The following is a 17,199-nucleotide window of genomic DNA, read 5'->3' on the forward strand; positions in this document are numbered from 1 at the left end:
ATTCTCCACCTCTATTAGATCGAATTCTTTTGATTTTCTTATCATGCTGATTTTCAACTTCAGACTTATAAGCAATAAAAGCATCATCTTTATTTCTGACAAAGTACAACTTAGTAAATCTGAAAAAACATCAATAAAAGACACATAATATATTTTATCATATCTAGTCATAGTATATTTCAAATAATCCAAAACACTGTGGATCAAAAATAATAATTCAGTTTCTCTACTTACTGAAAAACATGACTTTTTGGTAATTTTATATTCAATAGATATTCACATTTATCAAAACTAAGCTTTAAATTAGTTATTAAACCAAGAGACTGCACATTTTTAATATTTGTGACATTATCATGTCCTAATCTGGCATGTCATAATAAATTAAACTCAATCATGTAAGCAGTGAAAATATCACAAATTTTAAGCATAAATAAACCATAGTTACAAAATTCATTGCCCACAAAATTATCATTTTTAGTTAATAAGACTTCATTATTTTCAAAGAAATCTTCATTTCACATTTTCCTAATAATGCCACAGAAATCAAATTAATTTTGTTTTAGGAACATGCAATACGTCACTCAATCCCAAAGTTTTACTAGAGGTGAGCTTGAGAAAAACTTTTCCTGTTCCAAGAACTTTAGTTGTCCTTGAGTCACCAAAGAACACCAAAATAAAGAATTTCTTCTCACATTTAGGAACTATCTCACTCCTTTCACACTCTTTTCATTCATTAGAGAAATTAATATTGAGGTTTACTTACTTTATTTATGACTTGTCATCCCTTTCTTTACATTGATGAAATGTGAATTTATCCTTAAATAACATCTTTGGTGTTAATGAAACTTTTCTCACACATTCTAACACCCTTCTTCATAAGTATCTTAACATAGTATCTTAGGTGTAAGTAAGACTTGTCTCACTTCCTTTAAAACCTCATTCTGGTCACTTTCTTAACTTAGACACTTTCTAATTATTTTAATACTCACTTTACTTGCTCACGTTCATTTGGTAGCTTCATATCATCATTTATGGACGTTGAGAACTTCATTCAATGAAATACTTATGTTCATAAATAATTTTGTTAGGGCATGTTGGGACTTGTCCAAATGATTGGCAATACCCTTGGATATGGATTCATTGAATTATCTTAGATGTTCTTAAGTCTTCATTCCAATATTGTGGTTATATGTGATTGGCATAAAATTAGTATTGGCTTATAAAATTTGGCAATGACTCATAGCGAATTTATTGGCACAAGCCAAACATTCATTCAAATATAATTTCGTGAAATCATTACTAGCAAAGTTTATATCATAACATAGGTCTAACATTATAATCCATTTTGGTTAGCCTCATATGAATACTTTAATGAACATATCATATTCAACAAGTCACATTTAACATTAACTACACACTATGACCGTAATAAAACAATTCTTAGCACTTTTGGACACAAGTTAACATAACATCATTCTTTCATTCATGTACGGAATACTTAAAATCATACGTGTATACTTATAGGCTCATTCGACATTTACAGATCAAGAAACATACACATTAGGATCAGCTAGCACCATATACCAACAACATGATCGAGACTACATCTATATTTTCATTTGAATCGAAAATAAGGATACTATGGAAAAAGGACGTTCAACAAGAACACTGGGAAAAAAAACCTAGTTTCGAAATTCATGAGTTTTAAAAGCCTCTTGGAGGAAGAATTCCAGAAGAGAAAACTCATACCTTATGCAGAATTAAATCTACGAAGATTACCTTGCACGAAACCATGAAATCGTCTTAGAGCAATCGAGAGAAACTTTTCTGCTTTGCTTTTGTTTGTTTACTGTTTTGCTTCGTCAGTTTCTTAGTGTTTGAACGTGAGTCTAAGTCTTAGGAACTGATCGTGACTCATTCAACTTAGGCTAGTTAAGTAAATTAAATAAATGAATTAACTAATTACAAACAAGTCCCTCCTAGATTTACTAAAAATAGGAAAACATAACACTTAGTCAAATCTGAAATATTTCTTAAGAATTTCGGCCTTGCTTTTGAATTTTTCCTTAATTAATTAATTCCTTAATTTAAATAATTAAGGTACCTAGGGTAATTACCAAAGTACCCCGAAGTCATTGGAACCATCACTAACCCTTTTGGACCATCCTAGGTTAAGTACTAGGATGTTTCTTGAGTTATACTAGGTTAGTGTAAGGATTTTAGTTTGAACATTTAATTTAATTAATTATATTGATAATTTAATTAATTAGGTGACCTAGGGTAATTACTAAAGTACCCTAATGTCATTAGGACCATAACTAACCATTTGGATCATCCTAGGTTAGGTACTAGGTTGTCTCTTTAACTAGTTACTAGATTAGTGTCACCCAATTGAGTCTTAGGTTGTCGGGTGCAATAGTTAGTTTATTTCAGTTATTCCTAGGTTAGTTATGTATTTAAGTAAGTTATTTAGAGGCTAGAGTTTGTTAGGAAGCTCATCCCCACATGGCTTGACCCACACATTTGCGTCTGCCCCTAACCACCCTTACCGAATTCTTGCACATGTGCTTGCACATGTGTTGCTGCTCATTTCTTATTATCCTAAGGAACCTCACTATATCCTTGGGTACTGCTTACTTTACATAATCATTTTAAATGATCATGTTCTATGGTACCTAGGCTTGACACTTGGATGCCTGTACGTAAATTGTGGGGTCTATGAAATGAAAATTTATTAGCTTAGGGTCATCATTGCAGGCACAATTTCTAAACACGCTTGAATTAGGGCATCTCAACATCAAGGTGTATTTAAATACATAGAAATTGCCCAATAGGCATCTCAATATTGGGCATTGGGATGCCTATGTACCCCCAATACCAATCCTAAAATTTAATAGACTCTTCACTAGACGAGTACATTTTCTGGAATTTTACACCGTCGATGGGGTTCGTCGATGGCTTGATGGGCCGTCGGTGGGGTTCATCGATTGGACCACCCTTAAATTGTTGAAGTCTTAAACGACGGTAGTGTATTACGGTCCGTTAATTCTTCACATCTTTCAAAAACCTATTTTTAAAGATCGTAGAAATTATTCTAAGAGATAGGCGATGGAAGTGGACTACGGTCCATCTATTGATCGACGGGCCATTCTGAACGTCCATCATTTTGGTATGAGAGATCTGATGTTTTTTATTAACTAAAGAAATTCTATATGTCAGACGACCGACCCTATCAACGGACCCTCGATAGTGCCCGTTGACCTGATGTTGCAGAACTGAACCTTGTTGTGATTTTTTTCCCTTTTCGTTGTTCTGTTTGTTTCAAGTTTGTAGTATTTTTTAAGTGAGAATAACAACTTCCCAAAAGGTACAAATGGATCCTAAGAAAGATATCATCTAATTAAGGGGCAAGTACAAGTTAGTGGTCTCGTGTCGTTGGATTGTTGCCAACTCTGACAACGAGCATGATCCAGAATACGTTCCTCTGGGTTCCACAACTCCAACACCTGTTGCACAAGTCACGAGGGGCACCCCTAAGAAGGTGGTTCACGGAGTACTCACTGCCTCCCATTCTGATAAGGAGCGCACGTTGACCGTCTCACCTTTCGGGGCTTCCTCAAGCTCTGATGGAGCATAAGACTACAAATCTGCTTCCTCATCACGGTCGGCCCAATCGTATGGATCAAATATGGATACTTCCTCATCTTCCGCCTCTCAAAGAGCCACCCGATTAGAGAGTTGCAACCACCAAGCCTCGTCTGATGAGGTTGATAGCTAAGAGACTGCTCCTGCACTCTGCCCCGATCAGGGAGTTCTATGATTTTTTATGTGGCTACTCTAAAGATCCATAGATAGGCGGGCTAGACCTGCAAAAAAGGATGCACTCACCTTTATAGAAGTCCAGGGCTGCCAGGTTGATATTTCTGAGTCCACCATCCGTCATTTTTTATACGGGCCCCACCACAAGAACTAAATGGGCTCTTAGTACGCAATAATTTTACTATAGGTGGGATTCGGTAAAGAGTAGCGCATTTTAGAGGACTGTCGAACGAAATGAGTCAACCAAGAGATGGCTTGATCATTATTTGGAAGTTGATAGGGAGAGGACTGACTAGGTGTTAGATCCCAGCGGGATAATTAACACAACATCCCTCACTTTTCTTGCAAAGTTTTTCTCATTGTTGTTCTGTCATCGACTGTCACCCACGAATATTGATAATGTCCTTAACTGGGATAAGAATGTATTGGTAACATCCATGGGAGCGAGGTTGGAAATATACTACGCTCGGGTTCTTATATCAATGATACATGAGAGGGTTTTCAAGACCTCTACTACTTACCCCTTTGCTTGTTTGATCTTCAATAATTGTAGGGAGACTGGGTCCCCATTTGGCATTGTGACACACTATGTCACCCGGCGTGGATAGTCGATATAGGTCTCATTAAGGATGTAGTCAATGTAGTGACGCCAAAATTTGATAAGCTCAAATTACACCACTTTAAAGAAGTATAAGCGGTCGTAATCGATTAAAGAACCCACGAAGAGGGACCAAGATTGAGCCCCCCCCCCCCCATTGAGAGAGAATGTGGTGGAGACGGTGGAGTTTTCCCAAAGGGCTGATCCTACTACATCTGAGCCTGCTGATTCACTCATGCTGTATGCAGGGCCCCTTGATCGTCCCGATCTACACTGCCATCTACACTACTAGTTCCTTTAATGAGGGTACAGAGTTGGAGGCATAGATGGCACCCTACTCCACCACATGCAGCCTTGGTTGTGGAAGTCTATCGCTGAGCCCGAGGACCGGATTGAGTAAAGGGTGGCCCAGCTTATGGAGCATAAAATTCAAGTGGTCTATCAAGGCCTATATGCAGTCGAGCTTCGTGTTCTAGCCCGCCTAAGCCCTACAATAGACCTCACTACTCTTTAGGAGGCGACTGATAGATTTCGTGTTTATGTAGATGCCACTCTTGTGATAAGGGGGACGGAGATCGAGAGTGTGCCTCTCGAAAGTTAACACTTAAGACGTTCAAGTATGTCTTGATGGGGCCTACCATGTTTGGACGTGTTTTATGTGTGAATTTTTTGTGAAACAAGCATAGGAGGTAAAAAAGTTGTTAAGGTTTTTATATATGTCGGAAATACCCAGGTACGACTTCCCAAGGCCCCCGCAAAAGGGCTCAAAAGAAGGACCCAAGGTTTGTCGAGACAATGCCCTGGCAATGTCAATCAACGAGCTCAATTCACGCCCCGTTTGTAGCCTGACGCCCCGTCGATGGGGAGGTATCGATAGTCAATTATCTTGGGGAATTCATGCCACATGACAACCTCAGACCTAATCGAAGGAGGGCATAGAACGGCCCGTCGATGGACCAATGCTCCGGTGTTGGCTCCGTCGATCAGACTGGTGCCACTGCCATACACGCTGCCGATTATTGGGGTGATTGGGAAATTCAATCCATGTGCTATCCTGACCCTAGGCGGTTTATATAAATATTTTTGGGTATAATAGATTGATTAAAAACGTGAATATCCCATACGCAATCCTTCCTTCAAAATCAAACCTCCCTCTCCCAAAATATTCTCTCTAAGAACATCCATTGAAGGTGAAGTTAAAGCTCAGTTTGTAGATTGGATTCTCATACGTTCTTCATAATTTTTAGAGTTTTCAACGATACAAAGGTAATGTGATCCTTCATCTGTATGTAACCTTTCACTTGGAGAGTTAATCTCAAAGTTTCAAAAGAGATTCCATGATAAAATTCTTCTTTTACAATTTAGCCATGGGTTCTTTCTAAAAACATTTTTAATGGATTAATCATAATAAATTGATGTTAATGTATTGGTTTTAACGTGATTTTCAATCCAATTTCATTATGAACCCATGTCCCTTCCCAAAATTGATTTAGCATTGCATGGCCATTGGGATCATGGCTTGTTATAGATTGAATTGTGATTCTATTGCGTTGATTTGGTTATACCTACTGTTATTGTGTTAATTGATGATGAATTGATGATGAAGGATCCATGTTGATCAAAGTATGAAGATTTTAACATGCTTAGTCTATAACTCTATATGTTCATTGTCACATGGACCTTTTAATGAATAATAGTGGAATTCAATTATGTTGTGGTTCTTGTAGCGAATGCCCTAGATTGATAATATTGATGAAATATGATCTATAATCCATGTAAGTAAAATTGAATAATGGTCAATGTCCTTCTACATTCTAGCTTGTTAATGATGTGTTGTACTAGTTTGTAGCATGGCCTTGTAGTAGTTTATGCATGACTTCATATATGATTATAATGTTTTAGCTACTTCCGTATACTTGAATTATTTATGAAAGAGTATTAATGGTAAATGATGACCAAAGGCTAAAGGATTGGTAAGTATTGCTCTACCCTTCTACTTCTCTACTTCTTTATAGTAATGTTGATGAAGCCTTGTATGGCATTGTGCGGTATGGCCCACTTATGGTGGCGGTGTTTATTTTACTGTCATTATATATGTATTGATCATGTCCTTGAAGGAAAATTGATGAATTTATAAATGAGTGCTTACGATGATCACCTTATGTGTAACTTGGGCCTAGTTTTCTTCTCTAATTGTGAATCCAGGTTATGTTACTATTGTTATGAGCATGTAAATGGTAATGTTAAGATCGTGTATAGGGGCTTCCATTATTGAAGTATGAAGGATTTATGACCCCTCCCCACCCTATGTGAAGGTGTGAGTAGCTAATGTTTGAAATCTTAAGCGTAATATGAAGTTGGCTTGTCTCCTATGCTAAGTTGTGTTGTGTGGTCTATGCTTGAATTTGTATTGTGGTCCTAAAAGGGTGGATGCCTTGATTTCTTGTTGATATCCACTATGTTATCATATTGACTAAAATAATCACACCCTCACTTTTTCATGCATGCTTACGAGTAGTATAGGTCATGGTGTTGAAATGAAAGGTAGTTCTCATATTCACTAGTGTCTACTACTATGCATGTTAATCTTATGTCTATGAAAGTATGATACGTTTTTCCTTAACTAGGATGACTTTATATGTGTACTAGTATGGGCAAGGGTATGTGACTTTGCCTATCCATTGCACATGTGTGTCATGATAGGATAGTTTATAGTTTTGGCTTCTATGTGCATGAATATGAATGTATGAACATATGTGACCTTAATGTGTTATGCGAAAGGATTGCTCAGATATATGTATACACACAAATTAATGATGATCTAGTCAATAGAGGAGCCTTGAAAAGAGTGCTCAAGAGTATCAAAAAGTAGATAGTGCTAATAATATATTCTTTGTCTATGTGAAAGGATTTCTCACATGATGTAGGTTGATGAACTTTCATATATGACCTATGATCTTAGCATATTAGGGAGTCAATATCCTAAGGCTATGTTTTATAAAGAAATGATAATAAAGAATTTTTCAATTAAAGGGAACTTAGCTTAGCACCGAGTGAACTTGTATATGAGTGTTTGTCCCTCTCTAATGTGGGAAGGAAGGTCTACAATAAATCTCATGAGGTGGATATAATGCCTCAATAGTCATAAATAGGTGTTCCATAAGTGATAACCATAATACCCCATCTTGGTTTAAAGAGGGTTTTCACATGTACCTCCAAGTTCAATAAACTATGCTTGCCACATAGGATCTAGCAAAATGATATCAACTAAAGTTCTTGCATGTTATCATGTTATACCTTTGCTAGTTAAGAACACCTTCCATTGGTATAAGGCTCTACAACACCAAATTCCATGTTTAGTGCCTATGGTCTTAGTGTCGGTAAAGGCTAGAGTTTCCCTAAAGTAAAAATGACAATGGAAGTAAATGACTAGGATCCTAAATAGGATGAATTGAGGGAGGTTACTTAGGATAGGTGGAAGTAATGAACCCATGTAGACATTGCACAAGTAGCTCCTTAGGAAGTTCTAGGAAGGTGTTCTATGGTGTATGAATATGATTATGTCATTGTGCATGGCATGGTAGTTTTTGTCTATTTGTCATGAAGATGTTCATGGTATGCGTCTATGTGATGTGGTCTTATTCTTATATGCATTATGTGAGTCTTACTGACTATATGATGAAGGTTGTTGACATGAATTAGATTGTCTTCACTTAATATGTTAATATGAATTGAATGATAAATTTGTGCTTTCATGAAGGGTTCAGTAAGTATTTGTGGTGTTAGACGGCTTCAAACATACATTGCACTAGTAAACTAATATTTGGGTCATGAACAAGGTCTTATACTGATTTATGTAAAGTGAAGTCAATATATGTGAAAATTAATGTAGCCTACTGTAAAGCCAATGGAGCCTTGACTTAAATGTGTCTTTGATAGGTTATACGTGTATGATGGTTGTGTTTCCCTGTATAGGTTGTATGTATGGTTTTCCTTGTTTACTTAAGGTGATGCATTGCACAAAGTATGAATAGAGGGTTACTTGAGAGGTTAATGCATAAAAGGAAAGAATGCTCAATGTAAAGAAGGAAATAATTAGTTGTAAAGTGGGTTAAAAATTGACTTAAATTCTATATGTGTTTTTCTGTGATGTTTGACCTTTGAATATGTCTATAGAAGTATGTGAATGATATAAATGCTATTGTATGAATGTTTTAAGAAGATTTACTCAAAAAGGCATGATGTATGATTTCAATGAAATGGCCCTTTCAACTGTATGTTTTTGCATGGTTGCCATACTTAGTGCATTCTTGTACTAATGTCATTCTTCTCTACTTTTTACACAAAGTGCAGGTTATGGATTTTTAAAGGATGATTTGAATGGTGAGGAGCTTGATAGATGATTACAAGTTCAATAAAAGGAATCCTTAAGTTCAAGGATTTCCTACTCATGTTTACTTCAAAGTTTTATAAATCGTATACTTATGATAATGTAGTAAGGGTCATGTCCCTAATGTACTCTAATGTTGTTGAGTCTAAGATGGAAAAGAGACTTGGAGTCTAAAATGTAATATGATATTTTATAGATATATATATGAAGTAATGTTCTAGCATATGATGTCATAACAAAGTTTGAAATTTTCCGCTAAATTTACTATAAAAATGCGATGAATGATAACTATGGGCTTGTATAAGACCTCCGAGAGGTCATGTATGCCATGTTACCTCTAGGGGTGCTCTACGAATGTGAAAAATGTGGTTTCAGAGCATGAGGTTTTAAAAGTGGTTTAGGGTCCAAGTAGTCTCATATTGCCACGTCTGGTAGAGTTCCGTACCATTGGCGGTGAGTCGCGACATATCAAATGGTACGGGAGGCTACAGGACGATAGATTTTCCCTTCTTCATCATTCTCATATCGTTCCATAGAACTTAGCCCTATAAGATCTCTCTCTTATGTTTTCTTGTCTTATGGTCTTTTAGATTTGATTGCTTGAATGAGATTGTATCACTATGCTTGAGGAAGAAAAGGTGAGTTTAAATTCTTATCTTTGTTTTATGGTTTGATGAGTATGTGTGAAGGTGAATATTGGCATGTTTTGATGATGTGATGCCATTTATGGATAAGTATGAGATTTATGTGAAATAGTATGTTATATTGAGAAATGTATGTCATTATAGGATTCAAGCGTGTTAGATGTTATATAATGAGTTTCTTTTTGAATAATGTGTCACTACCTATGGAAGCATGGCTCCCAAGGATTAAGTGCTTAAAAGTGTTCAATGTTGCCTTTGTTATATGTGGGAAATCTCCATGATTGCTTTACATAGATTGTTATTCTTGTTAATTTTTTGTATCTCGTATTGTCATGCTTTTCCCATCAATTGCCTAAATGTTGCATTTTGGGAATTTAAAAGTATGTTCACTCTAATGCTTGGCAGCTTATTGTACGATTTTTGGGAAATCGACTAAATTGTTCTTTGATTGTAAGTTATTGAAATGTTTATAGAATTGATGCATATGAGCATGATAATTCATGTAAAAAAAAGAGATTTTATATTTTGAATGAAGAATGAGAGTCTGATGGCATGATGAGTCGTAGATCTGTTTCTAACTTCTTATTGTGTTGTGAGTCCCTTGATGTTCTGGAATTGATATTTTCCCCAAGAATTGAGGGTAGTATTATTATCTTTCTAGGATGATGATGTGGGTTTGATTGACCTAGAAGTTACTTTACTTTAATGTTGAAAGAAATGAAAGAGTCCTTAAGGCTAAGTCTCCTCTATTGTTTCCCCTAATGTTGCGTGACCTTCGTGTGTATTGTATTATAGGAAAACTTATGTGGTTAAATACTACGACCTAACTTGATAATTGGGGGGAAAATTTTTCTAAAATGACAAGGTATAGAATACCTTGGTGTTCCTATGTTTACTTAGTGTAATCTCTTCTAAATTGGTAATCACCTTAAGTGATGAAAATGAAGGGTGTTAAGTTAAGATCCTCTTAATGTTGGGTTAAGTTGCTCTTCATTGGGTTTACCCTAAGTGAGGGATGGTGATGAAGTAGTAAGGTTGTAGAGACTTTTGCCTTGTTTTTCTATTTTTACTTGAGCTTGAAACTAATGATTTAACAGGTATTTGGCCTTACAAGAAACATCATAATTTACATTGGCCATATAAGATTAGTATGACTTAGTCATTGGCCAATTATATTACATATTTTGGAAATAATATTGCTCGCCAATTTATTGGCATAAACCAAACTATCAGTAAACACTTATAATGATATTATTACTATCAAAGTCAATTAACTTCATGTATACTATTGTAATCTTATCATTTTAAGCAAGCCAACTTTTAACATTTGATAAGCTTATAAGAACAATTCAGTGCATAGTTTTGCCAAGCTATAAAGTTTATTTGGCATTGAAATTAATTAACTAGATTTAATTCTCATTCTTATTTCTTCTTGGAAACATTGCATTCGGAACACTTACAAACATATCTACTTTAAGCACACCAGTAATCGAAACCTTCATTCCTTTCAACAGTAAATTGAATTTCATAAATGACTTAAAACAATTTCATCTTCTCGAACACAATTAGGCTACGACATTTCTTATATCATGTAAATGATACTCTAATCATACATATCTAACCTATAGGTGTCATTCGACATTATCAAACCATAGAAACCTACACCTAATGATTAGTTATAACCACATACCAACAACATGCTCGAGATTTGCAATATGCATGCTACTAGAATCGGAAATAGGGATAACTAGGGAGATGAACATTTGATAATTTCATTGGGAACAACCCAGTTTCGGTTTTCTTGAATTAAAAACGTTTGGAAAGACTCCTAGGAAAGGAATTCAAGAGAGAAACTCGTACCTTTCTGTAGAATCGATTCTACAAAGATCACCCTGTACTTTGCACGAAAATCTTAAAGAATTTCCTTGAAATCGCCTAAGGAGAATCGAGAGTATTTTTTCTGTTTATTTCACGTTTGTTTACTAATTTTCAGTCGTGAGTTTCTACTGGATAAACGTGAGTCTATGTCTTAGGAACTTAAAATTGACTAATTCAACTTAGGCTAATTAACTTACTTAAATAAATCAATTAGCGAATTACCAAAATGCCCCTCCTAAATTTACTAAAAATAGGAGCGCATTTGACTTAGCAAAATTCTGAAAATTTGCTAAGGGTCACGGGTTTGACCATGAATTTACATTAATTGAGTAAGTTGCTAATTTAATTAATTAAGTTACCTAGGTGAATTATCAAAGTACCCCTAAGTCACTAGGACCATCACAAACCCCTTTGGACAATCCTAGGTTAGGTACTAGGATGATTCTTTAGTTAGCTACTCGGCTAGTGTCACCCGATTAGGTCTTAGGATTTCGGGCATACTAGTTAGTTAATTTTAGTTAGTACTAGGTTTATCAGTTAGTTAGATAAGTTAGTTAGAGCCTAGTATTAGTTAGGAAGCTCGGCCCCACGTGTCTTGACCTGACGCGTGCCGGCCCCCTAACCGCCCTAACTGAATTTGTTGGGCTTTGTCTTTTGGTCTCTCGGTTGGTAGCGCATGTTCTTTCACATTTGGTTGAACATGTGTGGCCGCGCACTTTGCTAACCGTGCAGTCTGTAGTTGCACTTGGAAAGTTCACTTCTTGTCCCAAGGATCCTCACTATGTCCTTCGACACTTCTTAATCGACGTGATCATTTTAAATAATCATGTATTATGGTACCTAGGATTGACACTTAGATGTATCATAGCTAATATGTGTAAGCTAAGAAATCAAAAAGTTTTGATTCGAGTCTTCATTGAAGGTACAATTCCTAAACAAGCTTGTATTTGAGCATTTTAACATCAAAGTGTATTTTAAGTTACTTGTTAATACCTATAAATTTTCTAACACCCTTAAGTAAATATTCTCTATCATGCCCACTATTACTCAATATTGGGCATTGGATGCCTATGTACCCCAATACATATTCTTAAAACCTAATATACTCTTCACTAGACAAGTACATTTTCTAGAACGTTATATGAGCGTTGAATGAAGATCCTTGTACCAAAACTTTAAATCACTGTGCGAAAAATCAGGATTTCTTTTGAAGTGAGGGAACTAATTACAATGTCGGAAAGTTGGTACCTTGGAGAGAAGAAAAATGCTAGAAGTTTTTGTGCATGATGAGTTTATGTCATGGTGTGATCCATATGAGTTAGCTTGTCAAACATGAGAGCCTGAGCATGCACTAAATCAATGAAAGACTCGTGATTAATAGTCATGTGATTGTGAAAGCTTAAAAGAGCATACTTTTGTAGAAGTGTGGTTTTGAGTCATAGTGCGTCTCTTGAGGACAAACAACCAATTTAAGTTGGGGGTGTTGATGTACCGTGGTTTCATGGTGCTTTCAATGCTTTTTAAAATAAGATTTGTGTGTGTGTAGAGCCTTTTTATAGTAGTTTAACATGTTTTTATTTGTGTTTTTCAGAAAACATGTCCAGAATAAAAATGCAGAAGGAAGATTGAAAATAGTGCAGAATGATAGCCTACAAAGGCCATCGATGGCCCGTCTTTCAATCGAGGGTCCGTAGGTGGTGATCGTCGATTGCAGTTCCAACTGATGGAGAAACTCGGGGAAATCCGACAAAGTGTGGAACTAGGGAAGGTATCGATAGTCCGTCGATTGATTGATGGTCCATCGATTTATCGATGGACCATACTAGCAGACCTTTGTTTGATTAGATATAGTTCCAGTACCCGAAGTTAGAGAAATTCTAAGGATGGAACGACGGAGGGCATCAACGGACCATAGGTGCATCAATGGACCGTGTTGTTGCTCCGTCGATAGATTCATACAAGGTGCCATCTGATGGAGAGAAAAATATTCTAAGATTGGATTGATGGAGGTAGTCAATGAACCGTCGTTCCATCGACGGTCCGTCAGTAGGGATCGTCGATCAATGTCCCATTTTGAAAAAAACTTTCCTTATTTCTATTCCTTTTAATTTAGGACAATGTTTTATTTAAATGGGGATTCAAACCTCATTTTTTTGGGGTTAGACATTGTTAGTATTATTCTTGTTTAGTTTGGAGATCTGTTCTTGCAAACTTTGGCATTAATTCAATTTCTGGATTTGTTTTGAAGATTTATCTTGCAATTTCAAGTTGATTTTATGGGTTTATTCTTATTGATGAAGTAAGTTCATAATTTTTCCTTAAAATTACGAATTTTGATCTTTCTTGCATGGGTAATTAAATCCACAACTAAGATTGTGGGAACCAAGAGTAATAAACAAAGTAAACCTAGCAATTAAGCAATTCTCAAATAGGTTCTTGCATGTATTGGTAATTCTTTTGCTTAAAAGTCTTTTTAACGGTGGCCAAGTGTTAGAACTTGTCTTATTTCTACTTGCTTAACAAAGGAGGTAGCAATAGGAAAATAATTATCAACATAGATTTAGTGGGTACTATTTAATAGGCTAGTGTCGATAGTGAGAATTAATAACTAAGTCATATGTCGATTATGATGTCTAATATAAAGTAAAGGTAAGGGTTAGTAGCTTATACACACGAGTCGAACAAAGGTACGGGGTGAATTATCTAGATGCCGGACCAAGGATTTAGAGATACGTAACTTACCACTTTACATGCAAAATACTAGGGAAGAATTGCTATTGCTAGGATACGACGTTATGAACCTATGGGGAACATATACACCCTAGTTAGTCTCACAACTTGATAAAAACTTACTTTTTACTTTTGTTCACTTGTTAACTTAGAAGTGTTTAAGAAATTTGTTTCATGAACCCCCCCCCCCTTTAGTTACTTGTTTTCAGAAAAACCTTGGCTAAATCGACATAATTGTATATTGAAGTTAAGTCTAAACCATTTTCCTCGTGGGATCGACTTCAACCTACTAGTTGGGTTCTTTACTTGATTACGACATCTTATACTTCTTTAGGGAGGTGTAATTTGAGCGTATCAAAGTCAACTTTTTAGTTTTTATGGTTCTTACGGTTGTGTCTGTTTCAGCCATGAACACCTCTTGATTTCATGAGTATATAGAGAATAGTCTTTTAACATAAAATTCTCTTTGAAGCGGCTTACACTTCACACTTACATAGGTGATTTGTAACCGTTTCATATCGAAGATACACTACTTGGTAAAACATAGCAAATCATTAAAAGCATTAAGCTTTATTAACTCATTACAGAGTCTTAAAGTGTTAATCTTGTTCCTGAACATTGTCTTCATCATGAGAATGGATTGAGTTGATTGACAATGTCGATCTATCGGTCACAACGTTATTTTTATCTTGAATCTAGCTCTTGGGATCTCTAGTCTCCTAGTTAGAGTTACTGTCATGCTGACTTATCCTAACCCGTAAACTCATTCCCTTAGATGATCTTTCAACCGCCTCTCTTACTAGGCCTTTATTTAGCAAATCTGACACGTTAATTGCTTGACTTCACATAGTTAATTGTGATAATTCCACTAGAGAAAGTTTTCTTATGTCATTATGTCTCTATCGTAATATGGCGAGACTTACCGTTGTACATGACGCTTCCTGCCCTACCTATTCTGCTTGACTATCGCAAAGTATGCTGGCAGGTCCCACTTGTTTTAGCTAAAATGGAATATCCTCTAGGAAATTCCAAAGCTATTCATCTTCTACACCAACCTTATCTAAAGAAAAAACTTCAAATTCCATTGTGGAGCGAGCGATACATGTCTATTTGTATGATTTCCAAGAGACTGCTCCTCTACCAAGTGTAAACACATAGCCACTTGTGGATTTTACTTCATTTGACCCGGTCATCCAATTTGCATCACTATATTGTTCAACCCCAAAAGTATATTTATTATAATGAAAAGCATATAGTGTCGTGTATGTTTCAGACACCCGAACACACGTTTCATTGTCATCCAGTGAATTTGATCGGATTACTAGAGAACCGACTCAGTTTGATAATAGAACATTCTCTATCTGGTCACGTACAATTCATAATATATATCAAACTTCTCAATATTCTGGCATATTCCAGTTGTGAGTTACTTTCACCTTCGTTCTTTGGAAATGTCAAGCTTAAATAAATTAGTGTTTTGTCAACATTGAAATTCAAGTACATGAACTTATCAATACTCTTCCAATATAATGAGATTGAGATGATGCTAGTCCCTAAGGAGTTTTGAGAATCCTGATCCCTAGATCAAATAAGCAACTCTGAAGTCCTTCATATCAAACATATTAAACAGTATGCGCTTAGCAACATTTATATCATCAATATTTTTACTCATTATTAACATGTCATCAACAGACAAACAAATAATGACTTCATTTTTCGAAATGTTTTTAATGTAAACATACTTATCACATTCGTGAATCTTGAATCCATTTTCCAAAATTGTTTGGTCAAATTTAGCATGTCATTGTTTGGGTGCTTGCTTGAGCCCATAAAGCGTTTCTCTTCTTTACTAGAAACTACAAACCATTCAGGTTGTTCTATTGAAATTTCTTCCTCCAAGTCTCCATTTAGGAAAGATGTATTTACATCCATTTAGTGGATTTTAAGATCATACACTGTCACTAATACTATTAACATCCAAATTGATGTTATCCTTGTCATTGGAGAGTATGTGTCAAAGTAGTCCAGACCTTCTTTTTGTCTGTAACCTTTGACTACAAATCTAGCCTCATATTTGTCGATAGTTCCATCAGCTTTCATTTTCATTTTAAAGATTCACTTTGATCCTAAAGGTTTATTTCTTGCAGGAAGATCAGCCAATTCGCAAGTATGATTACTTAAAATTGATTCGATCTCACTATTCACATCTTATTTCCAATAAGTTGACTTAGATGAAGACATAGCTGCTTTAAATGTATGAGTCTCATTTTCATGAAATAGTGCCATAAAATCTGGTCCTAAAGAAGTATGTTTCAATTGGTGAGTGCTACATCTGTGATCCTTACTAGGTAGTGTATTTTTCCGTTGATTCTTTATGTGGTCGTTTAGGTATTTCACTTGTCGACTCACATTCCATTTTGTATGGATAAATTTGTTCAAAAAACATTGCATTATCGTATTAACATGAATCTCAGGATTATCAGATTTGTGAACCAAAAATCGGCAAGTCTTACTGCTCACAACATATCCAGTAAATACACAATCCACCGTTTTGGGTTAAACATTCGCCCTTTTGGGTAAAGGAATCTCTATCTTGGATAGAAACCCCAAGACATTAAAATATTTCAAGTTGGGTTTCCTTTATTTCCACAACTCATAAGGAATTATTGTGTTTTTCAACGGGGTACCCTATTGAGTATCATATAAGCCGTATGGATGGATTCCTCCCAATGGTTTCGCGGTTAAACAAAATTGATCTTCAAGGAATTATCATTTCCATTAATGTATTGTTCTTCTGTTCTTCCAAACCATTTGACTACGGTGTGTAGGGTGCAGTAGTTTGATGAATAATGCCATATTCTAAACATATCTCTTCAAAAGGGGATTCATATTCTCCAACCCTATCACTTTGAATCAATTTATCTTTATATTCAATTGGTTTTAGACTTAATTTTGTATTGCATAAATGCATCTATTGCTCCATCCTTACTAATAAAAAATATACATAACAAAATCGAATGCAATCGTCAATAAAAGTAATAAAATACTTTTTCCCACCACGAGATGGTGTCGGCTACATATATCTATATCTATATCTATATCTATATCTATATATACATATATATATATATATATGTATA

The sequence above is a fragment of the Solanum pennellii genome, chromosome 9 (genome assembly GCF_001406875.1).
Source record: "Solanum pennellii chromosome 9, SPENNV200".
Taxonomy (NCBI): domain Eukaryota; kingdom Viridiplantae; phylum Streptophyta; class Magnoliopsida; order Solanales; family Solanaceae; genus Solanum; species Solanum pennellii.